General features: G+C 39.8%; 1 long non-coding RNA gene and 1 pseudogene across 1 annotated transcript; one reads left to right on the top strand and one right to left on the bottom strand.

The window, feature by feature from the left end:
• The first annotated feature begins 8,572 nt into the window (after positions 1-8,572).
• On the top strand, positions 8,573-14,099 carry LOC144658970 (uncharacterized). The gene is made up of 3 exons (XR_013571822.1): positions 8,573-8,645; positions 13,006-13,325; positions 13,641-14,099. It is a non-coding gene; the product is annotated as an uncharacterized LOC144658970 (long non-coding RNA).
• LOC144658945 (uncharacterized) lies at positions 14,098-15,965 on the bottom strand (annotated as a pseudogene).
• Positions 15,966-16,259: the final 294 nt, after the last annotated feature.

Below are 16,259 nucleotides of genomic sequence, written 5' to 3' on the forward strand. Positions count from 1 at the left end.
TGGAACATGGAACAGGAAAAGAGTTGTGTTTTTTTGTGAATTTCTTGTGAAGTTTGTTTATCGTAGTTTATTAAAATTCCGGTGTTATCAGGGAAATGTGTTATCAGTGTTATGCGAGGAATCTTCAGCTTTAACAATAGTTATCGGCAAACTGTGTTTGCTTTTTTGCTGTTTAAACGGAGATTATGGGTGAGAAGAGGGTGTTGAAAAATCAGTTATTGGATTCAATTAGAAAAAATAGGCATAGTATAAAACAGGACTGGACTCTGGACTGGACTCTGGACTCTGGACTTTGGACTCTGGACTCTGGACTCTGGACTCAAAAAAACCTGGACTTGCAATGAAAAAAAAAATAAAAAACAAAAGGAATTAAATTAAATTATCCACACGATGATTTATGTGAAATACAGACCTGTGTTAAGGCTGATAATATTAATATTAAAGGCTGAATTTTGTTCTATCAAAACTCTATTTCTTCTAGTCTCTCTCTTTCTGCAGCCGTTTATAGGGATGTCACACAACGCTCTGAACGCTCCCCAAGAGGGGGAGCGTTGTGTGACATCCCAAAAAATGCTGCAAAGGAGACTGCGTTTCTGTCGAAGTATTTATCGTTGCGCAGTGGTGGATGGTATGTTGTAACAGAAAGAATGAATTGCTATTGTGTCTTTTCCGTTTTCTCTTTTTGAAGTGCCTACTGCCTGTATCTCTTCAGATGCTGTGTAAAGTGGAGTCTGTTCTCGGCCCGATGGCTGTTACTACTCTCGTATGGGTGTCAATAACATATGTATAACTAATTATCAAAACGACAGGGCTCTGAAACGTTCAGAGAGAAATCACGAATCTGTTATCTTTTAATCAGTTCGATATATAGGTACTAGTTGAACTGTCACGGTTGATAAATTAAACGGCTTCTAAGTAAACGCAAAATAGACAGACAGTGAAGTTTACTTGTTAAAAAACAAGTTACTCGATGGAACGTAAAGATGTTCTAGCATTCTTTACATGGACATTTCCGAGAATTTTCGACTACTATAAAAACCCAACAATAAGCTCGCTAGCACGAAAAAATGCTTCAACGTAACTTGCACGTTACCTGACAGCCCATCGAGTTCTCTAGCTGCCTCGAATACCTCGCTATCTGTTGGTTCACACGATCAACTGTTTCTAGTCGTCTGTTTTCTGGTTGAAGTTAGTTATTGGAGGAATAGTTAAATTCAGTACAGCCTTGTTCATGCCCGTCCGGACAGTGCCGTGTGAAGGACTTATTTCCACTTTCGTGAATGATGGCGTGTTTAGCGTGCCGATGCTTGCCTGATTCCTATTGCGCTGTCGTGCTTTCTCCAGCTTGAGCGTTTGTAATATCATTCACGCGAGGTTTTCTCTATGGAAAATAGCATGAAATCGACGGGCAAAATTGGTTACCATGTGTGACATACCCAAACCCGTAGCCGTTTTCAGACCCGGCTTCTGAAAGTTGTACTCGGTTTGCGATCAAAGCATTCCAGCTAAATTGCATGTTATTTTTTAGATTTTTTGAGTCCAGGTTTTTTTGAGTCCAGAGTCCAAAGTCCAGAGTCCAGTCCAGAGTCCAGTCCATATTTTATACTATGCCGAAAAAATACGCATAACCGTAACATCCGAAAGATCTAACGATCACAGTGAGCTTATTTGAAGATAATCCAATGTCTATTTTCCAAATAGACCTTATGCAAAAATGGTTGTCATTCATTTCTGTTGTTTGGTCAAGTTTCTTAAAACGCTGATGGTGGTACTTAAATATATACAAAATATTATGCTATTCTGAGAAGTTTCAGTGTTTTGGGTTTAATGGCTGCAAAGTTATGACTCATTCAAATTTAAGAGATTTGTATGGAAAAAGTCACCCTGGCCTGCCTAGCCTCGTTTTCATGTTTTTGGCAATATAAATGTCCCTGTAACTTCCCATTAGATGAAAGTTTAGCCTTGAAACTTCATACACTGATTTACTTTGACTTTATCTTTAAGTTAGAGTAATTTAATTTTGTTGACAAATGATTCTTCTGGGAGCCGAAAATTAACAGCCGCCATATTTGCATTGGGTCTATATAGGTGAGCAAAATTCGAAATCAATGAAGCAGACAGCCCTACATTCAAAGCGATGTAAACAAGACGGCGTTTGACCTTAGTACTACTACTCACGCCGGGTATCGAATTTCGTTTATAAAAAGTGACTCTTAAATGTAACGCAAATTTTGTTAAAGAGCAGCAACAACAACGTGATATCTAAAAATAAATGCAAGTTTGTTGTAAGATTAAATTAAAATCCCTGATATTCTGGCGAGTCAGTCAAATGGCATGGCCTTCTTCACAAGTTGTCAGCTGTTCTGACTCGTCAAATTTTTAATTCTTTGTCCCATGCTCGAGTCATGTTTAAAAATTTCTTCTTCATTATTTATCACCGAGCTCAAAATTTACCACCTATAGGTTCCAAGAAGCACTTAGAAACCTTCACTGAATTAAAAAAAAATCCAAAAAAGTAAAGGATTCGGAGATTACTCGGAGGTCACGACTGCTTGATAAAAAAAGTAAAGGATTCGGAGAAAACCGGAGGTCACGACTGCTTGAGTGCAAAAGGCAGGCAGTGGCATTGAGACTTTCCCCCTGAGGACACAAGATGCATAGCAATATCTACATCTTACATTTATTAACGTTATCATAAATAAGTCCTATTTTAGTGAGGAAAGAAAAAACAGGATTCGAGATAGCGATGGAAAAAAGCGCGGGATGCAGGATTTTCATGGAAAGGAGCGCAAATGTGGAATCAGGACCCGACCCCCCCCCCCCCCCCTTCCAGACCCTGTATAAACTGCAATACCAATTCTTAAAACGTTATCACGACTTATTTATGCTATAAATATATCCTTTTTATGCTCTTTGACTCTTTCATCTTGATATCTTACACGGTAGCGCCGAGTATTGGCCCAGCTGGGTAAGCTGAGTGCTGTATGACGCGAAGATATACAGGTTACTATCCCGGGTTACTACCAACTTAGTAATAATTTGGCTGCGCTATAGCAGGGCGGGAGAAGGCTGGGCGATGAAACGAGCGCGTCCGAGCAAAAAGGTGTGATGCAGCAGACTGGGTTCTACTGTCCAAGTCGATCCAAGATGGCGGATATTATAGTCTCGAACAGCCCATCCTGGACCGAAGGAGTTGTTTATTTTTGACGATACTCATAACCTGTTTGATCTCAATTAGTCTGAACCGGAACCTTCTTCTTCTGCTGTAAGTGGAAAAGACAGTTTTTTTCTTCAAACGTACATACGCAGTCTTTTCTTTTAGCGTTAGAGAGGTTTATAGAAGACAAGCGAAGAAAGGAAGCCGTCACTAACACGTATTGAAATGTGACAAAGGAACAGATGACTTAAACGAGTTTTTTGTTTCAATTGCTGAGCTGTTTAAAGAGTGTTTTAATTTACGTACCCCGAGGCGGAACAAAAACGTTCGCTCTATAGAAATAGAAAAGCTTAAATAATTGATTCTCTAAAATATAAAAAGATATTTCGAAAAGGAAACCATTATTCTTTATTGTGATATGACTAAAAACAACCCGATATATAGTTTCAGATGAAGTCTATTCATAAATTTCATCTGGAACTATACATATCTGGTTTTCTTTATAGTCATGCATATCTTCTGATATTTTTTGTTTTTCACAGCAGGAATTGTTTTAAAATTGTAGATTTCTTGACTTTTGAGCTCACTTGTCATTAGCTTGGGATGCTGGTGGCTGGTGTAAATTCTTATACCTTTTATCAATAACTGCAAATTGACTGGACTTCTCCCATCAGAATTTCAGCGATCTCCCATTAGATGGGTACTCTCATGGGAGATCACTAAAGTTTCTGATTGGATTTTAAAAGAAAGTATGACCCTGAAAATTAATTTCCTTTTTACAGTATTGTGTCAAATTAAAAATTACTATTATCAGTTATGTTGTTGTTGTTATGGAGAGGGACTGAGGGAGTAGGGATAAGGACAATGGAGGGGGGGGGGGGTCATCCAGGCCCTAGAATAAGGGGGTGCTTTTGAATTTTTTTTTTTTTGGCTTTTTGGGCATCTATTTGTTCTAAGAATAAGGTGGTGGCCTAGCCCCTCCCCTAGATCAACCACTGTTTTCGGCTTTGCTGACCCTTTGTGGGCGAGTTTCTTTGGAATTCACAGCATCATAACACTCTTCTACTTCATTAACATTTGTTTGCGTGTTTTTAATTAGCTTGGTGGTCTGTATGTTGTATCCATTGTTGTTAAAGCCGAAGATGCATGCTGTCATGTTTGGGGAGCTGCCACACATGTATCTTTGAGACGAGAAAAGTGATTTGAGCATGTCTTTATTGATATGTTTTAGTATGACATATACTGCATCAAACATGGCCTTGAACTCCTCTAATTTAAAGTTGATAAAGTGAAGTTTTTTTTTAACCCCTCTGTTAAACCTCCAAAAAGGAAAGTAAGGAATTGAGTGTAGAATTATCATTAGAGGGGCCTTAAGGGGTAAAATGGAAACTGGCATTTGGGCAAACTTTCATTGGAAAAATGAGCTTTGGGTCATTGGAAATGGGAATTTCAGACAGAAAAGAAATATAACTGGGACTGCTGTTTACAAATAATTTCACTCGTGTTTTTCCTGAGCCTTCAGGCGAGGGAAATTATTAGAATGTTTACAAAGCACGAGTGAAATTATTTCTTATTTCACTCATCACTATTTGATTACCTATACTTATCAGTCTAGAGGGAATATATAGAATCATAGAATGAAAAGTTACATAAATGCTGAAGGCTAGGGTTAATTATTAAACAATCAATCAAATATACATGACATTTTTTGTGTCCTTAGAAGGAGGCACATGCATATTAAATGTAAATTAAAATTTCTATGTAATCTCCCCGTCCCATTTAAATATTGTTGTGATTTGTTTATGTAGCTGCTGTGGTTTAATTTTATCTTTGGTTTAAATTTTTTAAAACAATTTGATTTTAACTTTCCTTTGTTTCAGATTATGATAATGAATATGGGATAATGAAAACTAAAAATCAAACTGGTTCAAAAATATTTGAACCAAATATAAATAAACCACAACATAGCCATACTCATGAAATATGAAATTTACTTATGTTTACCCACTTATCAGTCAGAAATGTACTTGGGCTTCAATTAAGCCAAATTTATCCACAGCAGCTCTAAACAGATGCAAATGCATGCAATATTTAAGTGTACCCGAAATACCAGGGGTGGAACCAGGCTTTTTCTTAGGAGAGGGTGCACCACTAAGAAAGGGTGTGTCTGATTGGTCATCTCAGGGAGGAAGGAGTGCACCCCCTGTACCCTCCCCTAGATCTGCCCTTGGATACATTAACAGATGGGGTTTACCATGAGCAATAAGACTAGACAATTTGTTTCCATTTTGGTGATGGGCTCACCTTAGCTGAGCCATGAATTCACCATGCAATAAACTTTCCTGTTTATGTAATATGCTAATAAAAATGTCCATGTGGCCCCTTACTAGAAGCATTTTTAGTTGACATGTGGTACGAGTTGTTATAAACTACTTTAAGTTTATAAACTGACTTGGCCCTTAGTTTGACACCTTAGTTTTTACCTCCAAATCAAACGTTCTTTGCCATGTTATCAAGTCAAGTGAGCAGATACCTCTGATCGTTTCTTTAAATTGGGTTCCCGCTTCTATTAATTGGTTTCCTTCGTGTCGTCTGAAGTTTGATCGGTTTAAAATTGAAACTGTAAACCGATAATTTATCAATTTTTTTCTTTCCACTTTAGCATCTATCAATACCTATCAATGCGTTTCCAACGAATTGCGTGTAACGATGTTTGCGGTTTTAATAAAGAATGTGTTAACGTTCATGCCGATTTCAATAGCTTAAGCGAGTTATATTTCTACTACATTTAATTATTACTATTTCAACATTTCGAATTAAAAAAGATATTGAAAACCATTAAACAAACTCTTGGTTTAAAATCCACATGTATATCACCATCTTTTTTGTTCTCCTCCTTTGAAATAGTTGCCAAGGTTTTCTTGCTTCTTGTCTATTTACATTTGGCATAAGATCTAATTAGTCGTGTAGATAAGTTGTTTACAATGTTAAGTCAGCGACTGCAGCTTTGGAATTAATTGTCCACGGAACATTTCCTCACCTTCAGTCACTTCTTTTATCGATGTAAAGTTTTCTTGCCTTATTTGTTCAATTTTATTTACTTTAGTCGCTAAAGAAGTGTGTGGTATTTCAGTTCATCCACATACGCGAATGCAAACAAAGCGGTATTTGCAGTGATTGTATAAACTTCAATGGTGCGATATAGCGCTGTCGCCATTGTCAACTTTAAAGATATAGAACTCCGATATCTCCAAATATCTCCAGCTAAATTTTTGATATGTTCTAAAATATCTAATAGGCTTTAACATATGTAAAATTTAGAGATGGGTTTTGGTGTGCTTTTTTAAACGAAGCAGATGAAGACCGGCTGGTCGCGATTTTTATTGCGCACCACAAATTGAGAGCCGCCAAATTCGTCGCCAATTTTACAATATTTTCAGCAACAAAGCATATAATTTAATTAAAGATGAAGACTCAGGTTGTTTCTGACTGAAAATATTGTATTATATAAGAATTTCGAGAAACTAGAGACTCGTAAAATGAACAACAATACACAATTTCCGGTTACGCGACGACAACTTTTTTCATCGCCATGTTGGCGCCGGAAGAGCGGAAAAAGCGCTCGTGCCAGTCCTACTCCGCATCACACATTGCACAAAGCGCGGACCGCTCGTTTCATCGCCCAGCCTTCTCCCGCCCTGGCTATAGCTAGTAGGCACGCCGCTTGAAAATTCCCTCTTCATCAGTCACATTATAATCACTAATACGAGTACGTAAGCATCAGAGAGATATGAAAAGCGGCTTGAACATTAATCAGAGGAGCTTAGGAGTACTTAATGTTACAGTGGTATTTCTTTGCGCCTGTATAAGTCTATATATCTTGCTACAAATGCAACAGCTTGCACTATAATGCAAAACAAAAACAGAAAAACTCCCCCAAATAACTTTAAAACTCCGTACATCTGTTCGCAGTTCAAACAGCCCCTTGTTAAAATAAGTTTAATGCCGGATGAGGCTTAAAATTAAGACAAGATGCCGGATAGGAAAATACTGGTGGAATAATAAATAAAATTGTTTTGGCGAGAAAGAGATGCCTTCCTTTTTGTAGGCAAAAAAAATATAGGATTTCGTGAAATTAAGCGCTAGATGCGGGATCTAACACATCAAAAATACCAACTACAGTATCAACAATCCACAATTCTCTTTGCCCTATTTTATTCTCTGCCATGTCTTATATTTCTCAACATTATGAAACTATTATTTTAACGTTAATTGTTGGCACTGAATATAAACACGTAATAACTGTTTAAATATGCGTAACACGAGACAGCCCAAAGGAGCTTTGATTTGTGATACACGGATCCAGAGTTTCAGACTTCTGGTCCAAATTCAAAAGAAAAGTGAGCACTCATTAAGTCAGGCTATTGTGTTTTGCGATGTTTAACAATGGTCTGACTTAATGAGTGCTCACTTTTCCTTTGAATTTGGACCGGAAGTCTGAAACTCTGGATCCGAACTGGATCCGTGTATTGTTGTGAAATACAAGTCCAAGTCCCAGTCTCCATTTAGAGCACGTGTTCGCCGGTCTATGTATTGCCTCGATTTCATGTAATAAAATCAGAGTTGTAGTTTGTACAGCCATGTTGAATGTGTTCCTTCACATTTCATAGAATACTAAAGCATAACATGGTGTCAGAAAGCGGAGAATAATGAATCAACTCCCACCACCGAAGCCGCTATCATTCGAGGGAAATGTTGCAGAGAATTGGAGACGTTGGATTCAGCAATTCAGGCTTTTTCTCAACGCGACGGGCTTCGACAAGAAACCAGCGAAAGTACAGTGTTCGACCTTGTTAACAGTTGCCGGAGAGGAGGCGCTGGAAATCTTTAATACATTCGGTCTCAGCGATGAAGACAAGGATAAGATAGATGTCGTGATCAAGAGATTCGAAGAATATTGTACGCCGAAGAAGAATGTAGCATACGAGCGACATGTGCATGTTTTAACACGAGGGCACAAGGAGCGACCGAAGGAATCGATGCTTACGTCACGGAACTGCGCAAGCTTGCAAGAAACTGTGAGTTTGGAGAATTGCATGATTCTATAATTCGTGATCGTATTGTGTGTGGTATCAGAAGTAACGAGGTCAGGAAACGTCTTCTGCGAGAAAAAGATTTAAATTTGGAGCGAGCAGTTGAAATGTGCAAGTCATCTGAGATTACTGAAAATCAAGTGAAAAATATGGTTGTGGATCAGGATGACCGAGAGGTGCACGATGTGAAAGACGATTCCAAAAAGTCACCCCGAAAATCGAGACGAGAAAATGGAAAGCACAACCAAATAAAGGAACCGTTCAACTGTAGAAGATGTGGAAAAGTACACCAGCCTATGAAATGCCCAGCCTATGGTCAGGTTTGCCACAAATGTAAACAAAGGAATCATTACTCAAAAATGTGCCAGTCCAAGCCAAGGGACAGTTCAAAACAAGTAAGTGAGTTCACATGTGATGATTCAGATACAGATGAGTTGTTTATTGGGGTCTTGGGAACTAAACCACTGACTCAGAAAGATTGGATGCAAAGTGTAGTGATCAATAAACTCCAGGTCAATATGAAGTTAGACACTGGTGCTCAATGCAATGTTTTGTCACATGCATTGTATTGTAAACTGACACGTGAGAAAATAAAGAAGTCGAAAACCCAACTCGTGTCTTATACAGGCCACAAGATGCCAGTGATGGGTAAAGCTGCACTCAATGTGAAACTTAGAGGAAAGTCCTACCCTGTTGAATTTCAAATAATTGAGCATCCAGCCACTCCAGTAATTGGTCTTCAAACCTGTCATGATTTAAATTTGGTCAAGAGAGTCAGCTCAGTTGATACCCAACGGGAGGAAAACCTGTCCAGTGACAATAATCAAGATGTCAATGAAATCCTCAAGAAGTATGAAGATGTGTTCGATGGTATTGGATGTTTGGAGGGTACTTATCAAATTAAGATTGATCCTAATGTAACTCCAGTGGTACATCCACCTCGCAAAATACCTTTCACTCAGAGAGAGAAAGTCAAGGAAGAACTTGACCGCATGGAAAAACTTGGTGTGATTCGTAAAGCCGAGGAACCAACTGAATGGGTTAGTTCTTTAGTAGTCGTGGAGAAACCAAATGGTAAAGTGCGATTGTGTTTAGATCCTCGAGATCTAAATAAAGCTATCCAGAGAGAGCATTATCCTATGAAAACTGTTGAAGAAGTTGCAGCTGAATTGAGTGATGCCAAAGTATTTAGTGTTCTAGATGCTACATCTGGCTTTTGGCATATTAAGCTTGATGAGAAAAGTTCAGAACTGTTAACATTCAACACACCATTTGGTCGATACCAGTACCTTAGAATGCCATTTGGTATCAACTCAGCCCCCGAGATCTTTCAAAAGAGAATGACTCAAGCCTTTGAGGACTTGAGTGGAGTGAAGACAATTGCTGATGATATTCTTATCTGGGGCAGAAATGAAGTTGAGCACGACCATCGCCTAGAGCAAGTGTTGGAACGTTCAAGGAAAGTTGGACTGAAGCTCAACCGAAGTAAAATGAAGATTTTGACAGCTGAAGTTCCATACATTAGCCATGTGTTGACATCCAACAAATTGAAACCAGATCCTAGCAAGGTGCGTGCAGTGGAGGAAATGCCATCTCCAGCAGATAAGCCAGCACTTTTAAGATCCCTTGGAATGGTGAATTACATGAGTAAATTCATACCCAACCTAGCAGACCTAACTCAGCCACTAAGAGAGCTACTGCACAAAGAGGTAGAATGGCATTGGTCCGAAAGACAAGAGAAAGCATTCCAAGCCATTAAAGAAAAGCTGAAAAGTGATGCAACACTCCAGTATTATGATGTTGAAACTCCCCTTACAGTATCAGTAGATGCATCATCCTATGGACTTGGGGCATGTTTGCTTCAAGAAGGTAGACCAGTGTGCTACGCATCCAGATCACTTAACTCTGCTGAAAAAAATTATGCGCAGATAGAGAAAGAACTGTTGGCAATCGTGTATGGTTGTACCAAATTTCACCAGTATGTTTATGGCAAGAAAGTAAAAGTCCAAACCGATCACAAGCCTTTGGAAGCCTTGTTCAAGAAACCATTATTCCAAACACCACAGAGATTACAGCGAATTGTTAAGGTTACAGCGTTATGACCTGCAAGTGGAGTATGAACCAGGCAAAAACTTGTTCATTGCAGACACTCTAAGTCGTGCTCCAGAAGAAAGCAATGAAACTGCAGCCAACACAAAGGATGAATTTGAGGTACTCACCCTTGAAAACATGCCAATCAGTGAAGTGAAATTGGAACAGTTTAAAGATGCAACAAGAAATGATGTAACACTACAGAAGCTCAAGACCACAGTGAAAAGTGGATGGCCAGAAAGGAAGTCTCAAGTAGACCCTGAGCTTCGCGAGTATTGGAACATTAAGGAAGAAATTTCTGTGTGTGCTGATTTGCTTATGAGAAGTGACAAATTGATTGTACCTATTTCGCTCAGAGATGAGATGCTAAGAGTAATACACAGCAGCCACTTAGGCAGCGAGAAATGTAAACGGAGAGCCAGAGATATTTTGTTTTGGCCAGGAATGAACCAACAGATAGCAGATGTGGTATCCAAGTGCAGTACCTGTAACATGTACAGAAATTCTCAAGCAAAAGAACCACTCAAGAGCCATGAATTACCTGAAAGGCCATGGCAAAAGATCGCAGTTGATTTGTTTGAACTTGACAAACAAGAATATGTGGTTATGGTTGATTACTACTCAAAGTTCTTTGAGGTGTCCCACTTGCCTAACAGTAAAAGCAAGACAGTGATTAACCACATCAAACCACAGTTAGCAAGATATGGAATACCTGAGGTGATAGTCAGTGACAATGGCTCTGAGTTCAGTAGCCATGAGTTTGCAGAATTTGCTAAGGAATACGGCTTCAAGCATATTACCTCATCACCCAGATACCCACAGAGTAATGGTCTTGCAGAACGAGCTGTGCAAACAGCTAAGAACCTTATGAAGAAAGCAAAAGTTGAAAGAAAGGATTATCAGCTTGTATTGCTTGACTACCGAAACACTCCAATTGAGGAAATTGGCCTCTCACCAGCACAGATGCTTATGGGACGTCGAACTAGAACCAAACTACCTACTACACCTGTATTGCTAAAGCCACTATATCCAACCGAAACCATCAAGGAAGGTCTCAGTCGTCGGGCAGAAATACAGCAGCAGTATTACAACCGAAATGTGAAAGTTCTGAAACCTCTGAATACAGGAGATGCTGTTCGAGTTAGAAAGCCAGGACAGAAAACATGGACACCTGCAGTAGTTACCAGGGTAACCGAAGCGCCAAGATCGTACGTTGTTGACTCAGAAGGAGCAAGCTACCAAAGAAACAGGCGCGATCTGATTAAGACAACTGAAGCAACCAATCAGCAGCAGGATCTAGAAGAATCCAAAACCAACACCACCAGTCCAGTCCATGATTCCGTGAGCTCTGAGAAAGTCAGTTCCAGTGGTCGAAAGACTCATAAGTTGTTACCAGACTTTGTTGATATTAAGTGAACAGTGTGTCTGATGCAAGTCATGAACATTACGAATAAGTCAGATTTTTATGCTCATTTCTTGTAGTTTCGTTTATTATGTTGCATGCAAGATTTTTGTTAAAAAAGGGAGATGTTGTGAAATACAAGTCCTAGTCCCAGTCTCCATTTAGAGCACGTGTTCGCCGGTCTATGTATTGCCTCGATTTCATGTAATAAAATCAGAGTTGTAGTTTGTACAGCCATGTTGAATGTGTTCCTTCACATTTCATAGAATACTAAAGCATAACAGTGATATCCGGAATAATCAAGATCTCGGTAAGTGTTATCAGCTTCAGCCTTCGGCTTCGGCTGATAACACTTACCTCGACCTTGATTATTCCTGATATCACAAAAACCTCATCCAATAACAGTTTAAAATTTGATTTCACGGCGATTTTTTTCATTATATCCATATATAGTCAGGTTTTAGGTAAGAAAAAACTCTAATGTAGTTTGTTTCCGCCAAAAGCAATTTCTTTTGAGAAAAAGAAGAAAATTGGTTTGTGTTAGCCTGGGTGGGCGGCGTTCAAAGGGGAAGGAGAAGGGGAGCACCTCGCGCTTCGCGCTCGAATTCCCCTTCTCCTCCCCCTTTGAACGCCGGCCACGCAGGCTAGGTTTGTGTGGTCGTGTAACAAATTTACCAAATTTCAAACACCCGAAATTAGGTAATATCAGAAGGCCTACTTACACTTTATTTTGGTGGTGAAAAATAGAATTTCGCTACGAAGCCAGAGAGCACGAACCATCAATTACCCATTGACGCAACTCCCGTGGGAAAAAAGAACATGCAAAGGCAAATGAAGTGAGTCTGTTACATTATTGAACGGTTATTTGAAAAAAAAAGCGAAGAACGGCACTTCATCGAATAACCATGAAGTTGCTTCAAGAGCCTTTGTTCTTTGTATTTCTAGTGATTCTGATTCTACGCGTTTTTTTTTTCGACCGTCGAAACAAAGATCGTGAGTATTCAGAAGTAATAGACCGTTAAGGGAGGTCCTACTTAACTACCAATTTTTTGTCATATATTGGAAACCAGATCTCCCACGGAGATCTGGTTTGCACAACTTTGTTTAGACAGTAGAGGTACCGTTGATCAGTCGTTGAGCTCGAGGGGCCGCCATCTTGGTTTCTTAATGCGAAAAGCGAAAACTGGGGAGAGTACAAACTGCCCTTGGGTAGGGGCGCTGGGGGTTGCCACGCTATTAACCACCGGCCGTCCTATCCACAGGCAAAAACGGCTTGCCACCAACAACTGCTCTAGATCTGTAGTTAAAAAGGGCCGTCCCCACCAGTGAAAGGAAGGCTAGAGGAGAACAACGACTGCATGCTGTTGCCCTGGCCATGGGATGGAAGCTGGAGGGGAAGAGAAACAGAGGCAGACCCAAAACAGCCTGACGTCGCACTGTGGAGAAGGAGAGAAACTGACAAGGATGGAACACAATGGACCAGAGCAAGACAGGCAGCAAATAACCGCCAGCATTGGAGGGAAGATGTCCAGGCCTTGTGCTCCTCCTGGGATAAAGCAAAAAAAAGATTTCCTGATCGCAGGTTAGACTATTGTTTGTTGTCAAACATTGCCATACATTAAAAATACATATAGAATATTTCATGGAAAGTGCACGCGTACGGTATTTACGCACGAGTTGGTGTAGTATCAGAAATCGGATGAGTGAGCGGAGCGAACGAGTGAGATTTTTGATACAAACCAACGATTGCGTAAATACCGTACGCGAGCACTTTCCATGTCAAAGCGGAAATACATGTTCTTCCTAAAATTGGACTTCCCAAAATGCATAACTCAGTACTTTTGTTAACTATAGACTCAATAAATAATTTTAACTACATATTTATTTCTCTTTTTAGGAGAGGCTGTTACTCCTGGACAATTTCAAGCAGTGACCAGTGACCTTTAAAGACACATTAACAGAGTTTGTATTGATTGGAATGACGCCTTGAACATTCAAAGCTGTAAACACTACTAAAACATATAAAACACTTGTAGCCGTGAATTATATATAAGTTGCTAAAAAAACTGTCATGGAGACATTCCGTAACATAATGAAATAAAAGATTATTCACTAGCTTTTCTAATTCTTTCGAATGGAATTCCTTTGAATTCTTTTGAATTCTAGGACTTTCATTCAATGGAATCTGAAAAACATGCCCGGAAAATATATCAAAGAACTTCAGCCTGCAAAAAGTAAAGGTTCCCGTTGAGGGCGGAACCTCTCCGTGTGGTCCACTGTAGAGAGTACCAGCAGGCCTCTTTAGTTACTGTGCTATATTATGTTTGCTTCTAGCTGCTTAATATCTTCTTTTCATGACATCACCATGCACGTTGCTTGCGGCGGGCGTTTCTCGGTTTTATAGCGGCATTTTACGCGCCAGAAATTCGGCGATATGCTGATCTAACTTTTGTCGTTCGCCATCTTGATATTTCGGCAGTTCAATGCTGGCATACCCTGCAAGTTGTTCCCAGCTTCCCTCGGTCATGGCTTTCAGTTCAATGCCGGAAGAAATCATCTTTCGCATTCCTTCTTGGGCATTCAAAATATCTTTCTCTAAAGACCGCGATACCACCATGTCGACTTTGTACAACTGGCAGAGATTAACGGTAAACGTTATACCGTGAGATGAGCAATGGGAACTGTAGAAATCTATCAGGTCCTGGGCGCATTCTTTTCGCTTCAAATCAGACTTTTTGTCGTGGTGTTTTGTTGATCTATAGCAAGGCTGTTTGTTCATGAACATGCTGATATTTCCTCCCTTCTGATCTCGAAGCAGTCCGACAGCTTGTCTAAATTCATCGTCCATCAACATAAAATACTCCGCATGAGTTGTGTTTCTGCGCTCACCCTCGAAGCAGTTTCCATATCTGGCGTGAAAAATCAACCGACTACTTTGGTCTGTCAACCGAACATAAACGACAACCGAGGCGGCATAGTCAGCTTTTGGGTTCACTTGCCTCGCCATTTTTCCTACACGACACTTGGGCCTTTCAAGACATTTGTAACTGATGTTATCTCTCTTTCTCTCCGAGACGTGATAAAACATGGCACAAAACTGTGCTTTAGTGATAGCGAGTGGGTTACGTCCCCCAACTTTATGATTTTCTTTGTGGTCGTGCACAATGCTGACCTTGTTACACTCTTTATTCGCTTTCAGCTGGACGGAGACCCACTCTTGTGGCGAGGACAGTTGTCGGAAATCGATCATGTCCACTGTATTCCAGTCCATGGTCATAACAAAAATAAGATTATCGAAAACGACAAAAAGTTGAGATAAAGGACTCGGCCCAGCAACAATATTTTGAGGGGTAAGATTTCTAGGTGGAGCTGCGCGATCTGAAATGGCGAATTCCGAGTTACTTTCCGATTTTTCGATGACAGTGTTTCCGTTTCTTTTGTAACAAATGAATTTGCTGGCAAGTTGTGGTTTTCCAACCAAGTTATACACCTTGATGCTGTTGTCCCCGTTGTCTGTGAGGACGAGATGGTTGTTTGGGGCAAAGCAAACTTCATAAGGTCTTACAAGATTTTCCGTGATTGTTTGGTTTGCGGCTGGCCTTGTATCCCCAGCATGATACAATTCGACGCGACCTTCACTTCTTATGGTTACTGCAACGCTGTCCTTGTTCGGAGATCGCCAGTCCCACTTCACTCGGCAAAGCAAATCCTTCAGCCATCACCGTACCGGTCTGTTTAATTTTGTTTCAGCACTGAACAAACAAGAGGACTGTTTTCTCTGTCGATTCTCTGGAACAAAGTACTATTAACTGAAGTTTTATCTGTCACAACGAAGAACGAGCAAAGAAACTAGGAGATCATTCCGGCAGTGAAGAAATTAAAACTGACGGGACCTATCCATCGATATTCAAATCACAAATTTTAAACAACAGTCGGTGAACCAAGAAAAAACTGAACGACGGTTGATGAATCAAGTCAAACCGCGGTAAAAATTCGAATATTTAGCCCCAAAACCACCATCCTTTGGAAAGATAGAAAATAAGACAACCTCGGTAGGGTTTAACTCCACGGTGTGTGGACACTGACAGAAATATGTTTGAACCGGCAAATGTGACCTTGCATATATTTATATTTGCCACGAACAGAGTTTCCCGGAAAACCGACCAATTCTGAGAAAAAGTGACGTAATTGTTCGGAAATAATATGACAGTTCAAGACAGAAGAATCCCGATTTCTCGAGCCCTCTGTTTCTCGAAACTCCCAATTTCTCGGTCCAATTTTCGTTTCCGACCCCTGCAAGTTCGAGAAATCGGGATTCTACTGTATATTGTTATGATGTACACTAAGTGATGTAATTATGTCTATGAATAATCATCGTTACTGCATTCTCCATCGACATCCAGTGCTTTTATCCAAAATAATTCGTAGGGTTATTTTTCTTGGAAGTAGATAGATAGAAGCCTTTATAGATATTTTTACTAAATGTAATTGTAATTTTAAATAGTTCGTTTTTCGT

The sequence above is a fragment of the Oculina patagonica genome, chromosome 6, assembly GCF_052425735.1.
Source record: "Oculina patagonica isolate OP01 chromosome 6, crgOcupat, whole genome shotgun sequence".
NCBI classification, from domain to species: domain Eukaryota; kingdom Metazoa; phylum Cnidaria; class Anthozoa; order Scleractinia; family Oculinidae; genus Oculina; species Oculina patagonica.